General features: G+C 37.5%; 1 long non-coding RNA gene across 1 annotated transcript; it reads right to left on the bottom strand.

Annotated features, from left to right (window-relative positions):
- Positions 1-620: 620 nt before the first annotated feature.
- LOC147655586 (uncharacterized) lies at positions 621-5,136 on the bottom strand. The gene is made up of 2 exons (XR_015273792.1): positions 4,976-5,136; positions 621-1,329 (listed from the first exon to the last, which is right to left on the bottom strand). It is a non-coding gene; the product is annotated as an uncharacterized LOC147655586 (long non-coding RNA).
- Between the last annotated feature and the right edge of the window lie 372 nt (positions 5,137-5,508).

The raw sequence follows: 5,508 nt of genomic DNA on the forward strand, positions 1-5,508 counted from the left end.
CACAATTATGGAGTTCAACACAAAGGATCCTGAAATGGGATGCTCCTAGAGACTTTTGGAAAGCAAATCACTGCACTAGTTCATCAAAACTGAAACAATGTAATGAAAAATCATACATTTGCAAGCATTTCCCTGGTAGAGTACAGCAAATTATGCATTTTGCTATGTCTTCTGACAGCACTACTGTCTTTGTCACAGAATTATTAGGAGGCAATGAATTTAGGAATAAGGAACTAAGATGAAAAGCTGTGTATTAAAATACCTCCTCATTTAAAAATATGAAATAAATTGTGATCTGACAGGACATTAGAAAATTATTTGCAGAATCTGCAGTAACCATTAATATTTATATTCCTACCTAAAGGGACTCAGGGCTTCAATTCTTTATGCTACATCAGTATTTTATTTGCCTTAACGAATTATTTCTCTATAAGGTCAAGAACATCTTTTTCCTGTCTGTAGTAATGCTAAGGATGCCAAAAAGACAGCTGCATTTTCCAGGTTCCATTCTCATGTCCTTTATGAAGATAGCAAAGGACTGAAGAATGTAAGTTAAATATTTGGCATCAGACAACCTGTTAGGGAAAATGGGGAACTTTTAACAGACAAAACTCAATCACTCCACAAGAACAACAATTTTTTTATTCAGAAGTGCACAGATTTCTCATTTATTTTATTACTCAAATATAGAGTTGCAGAGCCATAGAAGAATTTATTTTGAAAGGCTCTCTGGAGGTGTCTAGACCCATTCTACTTTTGAGTAGAACGAAATGAAAAAACTAAATGAGGTAGCTTAAACCCTTGCTCTGGTGACTTTTGAAACATTCTAAGAATGGTGACTGCAAAAACTCTGGATGACCTGACTATAACAAAGAAATTCAGAAGAAGCAATACAGAAAAAGATTCCTTATTTGCATGAAATGGAATAAATAATTGCACACTAATATCACCACTGCCACCATTTTATTATTTTTCTGATTCTTATTATTTAGCTAAGCATAATATTATTATGGTATCTGAAAAATAATGAAGATTAAAACTGAAGCTATAGATTTTTTCTCTTTTACATTAATTAGATGTATCTGTGCCTTAGCTTTTACAAATCTTCAGCTCTGCTTGGAAGAAGATTTTCCTTATAGTGGCATAAGTTCAGTGACTGATGAGCACTTTTTGAAGAGTCTCAGCTTCTCTAGACATTTTAGCCAAGTTGCAAGCTCTTTTTCTTGCTGATGGTTCTGATAGACTATCATTTGTCCTTGTTTATCCTCTTCATGTTCAGTTTTTTCTGAACAAGGGGCAAAGTGTTCAGTCAGTTTCTTCCACCCTAGCCTATAAATAAAACATTTGTCCAGTTATCTGGAAAATTTTGACATTGTAACTTATTTTATTTCAATAACATATCCTACACTTCTTCTGGTTTTTTTTCTGCATTAATTTTATAGATATATCTGTCAATGCACAGAGTTGAGAGGATACCATACACCCATGATAGATGGCTTCTCTCCTGTTTATTTGTAGACATTCAAATACAACTCTTGAAGAGATCTTCCATTTTATAGATGATCAACTCAGGCTTTTGTCCTATCAGAAAATTCTTTGCAGCTATAGCTCTCAGCTGAAATTCTCCTTCATGTCAGAAAGAGTGGCATCTAGAATGAGAAACACTCCTTCAGAGTCTGTCTGAGATCCCAAGGGAAGATTTCTAGGTGTATGCTGACCTAGATGTGCCATGATTTGAGCTGGAAGGATTTGCATGGTGTATGACTACTTTCCCAATTAAAAAAAACTAATCAAGTCTCAGCTGGGCATTGTCTGTTGAGTTATAGATTAGTTATACAATCTCATTTTCATAGTGAACAAAATTACCATACAGAGTTATCTGTGAGATTTTTTTTTCAGGTAGGTAAATTTGAAATTACTTCATGATCCTGACACAAAGATTGAACTGTAAATTGACACAAAATGTTACCACACACAATTGGATACAAGATGGCTTCTGGTCATTAGGCTGTGAATTCCAGACACTCTTTGTGACATCTGTCATAATAATGTGTTCAACCTGAGCTGCATATGATCTGTTGAGAGGTGTTAAAAGGGCTTGAGAGCTGGCAGCTGCAGGCACCTTAAGTAACGGGGAAAAATAAGTCAATAAAGCTAACAATGTTTTATTCCTGTAAAAATTAGGCTACTAATGAAAAAACTTCGTGAAAATGCATGTTGTTGAAGTTTATGTTTTTCTGTGCTAATCTGACTCAAATAAATCATTGATGATTCTGGGTGTTTATGACCTGATATCTATATTCCATATAAAAACATATTTGTTTATGTAGGTCACTATGTTCTCTTTTCTCAGAATTAAGACCAAATTATTCTGTTCACACTTGCTTGCTCCTCCTTTAGCTAAGAACTGCTACTTGTGGGTGCGGAGGAGCCTGCCCAGCTGGAGATCCTGGCTCTCTCCTGGAGGCAAGACACCTTTCACTCAGAGAGATACAATGTATCGCTCCCAGAGGCCTTTGAGTTAGATGTGTTAAACTGTTGTGCTGCATTGGTGTTCCCCCCTGCTGTCCCACCCCGATACATGTATCTCGGGCTCCCCCCGCCCCGCCCCGCCCCTCTCCTCTCCTCTCCTATAAATATCCCGGGTTTTCGCCTGTTCGGGAGATTAGCTGTTGCTAGCTCCCTTCGCCAAAGCTCTGCCTGAATCAAGGTTTGTGCTTAGCGGAACGCTGGACCAGCTTTCTCGTCCCTGCTTCCCGTGTCGCCTGCCTGCCACCGCTGAGCTGAGCTGGAATCACTCGACTGCTCGAAGCTGCTCACACGCGCTTCGGCCCAGCCCTTCTCAGGGCTGTTTCTCTAGAGAAGTTGCGGTGCTCCGGGCTTCCCGTCGCCGCGGGAGCTACTGATGCATATTCTTTCTCTTCAGACAATTGATCTCCATGTGGTGTCTCTGTCTCATACATTTATCACTGTTCTCTATTCTTGTGAGAGATGAGTTTCCTCATCTTCCTCAGAGCCTGTCAACATTTAGATTGAGAAAATGCAGATTCTGCTAGTGCATCAGGTTAGAAAACTTTGTTTTGACAGAACAATCAAGTTGTATAATTTTAGAAGAAGACAAGTGCTGTCCCACTTGTCCACCTACGTTTTGGCAGAAATCCTGATGTCAAACAGGATTTTGTTTCAAGATTTGTGTCAAGATAGTTGTTTGCTTTGTATCATATGGAGAAAATACAAATAATTTTACTTTGTAGTCCAAGATGGTTCCTACATATCTTGCAATACTGATTCAGTGCTGGAAAAAATGCCTAATTAAACTTTTAAGGGGTAAAATGTACATAATTATTTGAGTTCTATTATCTGTTATTAACTTAGTCCCATCTTTCCTTTCCTCTTTTTGAATGCTATTTAAAATATTCTGCATTTAAAAAGCAGATTAATCTTGGTTTTTGTTCTGTTAGTAGAAAAACTGTGAAAAACTATTCATCACACCTGCTGAGATTACATTTTCCATGACATATTTTACAAATATGCACTGTAATAATTAATATCGATTTTCAACTAGATTAAGAGAAAAAATAAAATAATAAAAAAAAAAACCTGGCAGAAAAAGTTCGGCAGTACTCTATTCCACAGAATTTTAATGACAATTTTAATTTTCAATTAATTCTTTATTATAATGCTTCTAATATCCTAATCCTTCAAAAGGAAATAAAGATACATAAATACAATTACGATAAAGTTCTTTTTTTCTTTGAAAAAAAATTCATTTTACAATAAAATCAAGCAAGCTCTAAATGATAAAATGAATCTTTACTCAAATGCTTAAAATCAATTTGGTTAGATGATGCACAACCAAAAATATATGCACATGTTTCTATGTACAGAACTGTAGAACTCACAGGTCCAGTGATATCTTTCTTGACATAACTTGATATCTCAAGTTCTAGTGTTAGGATTTTTTATTTTAATCATCTGTGAAAACCTTCCTTCTGTAATATAATAATTTCAGAGAAAGGGTCTGCAGAATCAGGACAATTGGACAGTTATGAGACACATGCAGCTCAATTTTGTTTAGCCACTCTTTTATACTTACTTGTTGGGAGAGTCAGGCTCTGGTCTGACATAAAAAATATGCGCTCAAAGAAACCAGTCTTTGAGCTCTTCTGTTTTCTAGTGGCAACAGTGGTTCACAGGGACTGTTCTGGCTGACAGGACCATTGAAACACAGTACATGTCAGTCATCATTTATTCCTACCCCACTTTATTTGAAGAGTTCATTGATTAAAATGAGTTCAAAAGCAGATGATAAAGAGCCAACAGCCTCCTTATATACAGCACCTGGAAGTGTTGCTTCTATAGAGGAGTCCATTGTTGACTCTTCAGGACAATTACAATTTTTTATATGCTGCTGAATACAAGGTACAAGGTACAACTGAGGAAGAATAGAGACAGGTTCATGGCTGGTTGTTAATATAACTATTTGAAAGGTTTCTGCTGCATCTATAAAGTAGGCCTTGAGAAAATATAAAAATAAAAAAGACTTTTACTAATAAAAGCTAAAGGATGTAAAAGTAACAACACTGTTCCTCCAGTAAGCAAACAGCCAAATACAAGCCCCTCATTTCCTAGCTTTTGTACTGTCCATTCCCCCTTCTGCCTCTCTCCTTTTTTCTGCTGTAGTATTCAGTGTGGTGCTATATAGTGTATCAACCCCTTTTCTCATGGGTGTCCCTAAATGGAATCTTTCCTAATCAGATTTCTCAGCTCTCCCAACAGATGTCTAAATCCTTGTAGACCTAATCGTCTTAAGTTTAGAGAGAGTTCTGCAGTTTAGATGACATAAATATTATTGCTTTTGTTATTAATGTCAGACAGCTGAATGACATCACACTACCTAGAAAGTCATGCAGTTGTCTTCCCTCAAGAAGAAATTATTTTCATTCCCTTACCAGAAATCATAGAATATTCTTACCTGGAAGGGAACCAAAAGGATCATCAAAGTCCAGTTTCTGGCTCTGCAAAGGACAGCCTCAAGAATCACAGCATGTCACTGAGAGTGTTGTCCAAATGCTTTGTGAACTCTCTCAGGCTTAGTGCGGTGATCATTCCTCTGGGTAGCCTGTTCCAGTATTCAGCCTCAGGTGAAAAACTTCTTCCTGATATCCTGTCTAAACCTCCCTGACACAACTGCAGGTCATTCCCTGAGATTGTTTCACTGGGGACCACAAAGATCAGTGTCTTCCCCTCCTCTCATGAGGCAGTTGTAACTGCAATGAGGTCTCCCCTCAGTCTCTTTCAGGCTGAACAGACCTTGTGACCTCAACTCCTCCTCATACAGCTTCCCTTCAAGACCCTTCACCATCTTCACAGCTCACCTTTGGATGCTCTGTAATAACTTAATGTGTTTTTATATTGTGGCACCCAAAACTGCACACAGCTTTTGAGGTGAGGCTGCACCAGTGCGGAGCAGAGTGGGAAAATACCCTCCTGTATTAATTTAGATTT

Source organism: Cyanistes caeruleus, chromosome 1 (assembly GCF_971803275.1).
Source record: "Cyanistes caeruleus chromosome 1, bCyaCae1.hap1.1, whole genome shotgun sequence".
Taxonomy (NCBI): domain Eukaryota; kingdom Metazoa; phylum Chordata; class Aves; order Passeriformes; family Paridae; genus Cyanistes; species Cyanistes caeruleus.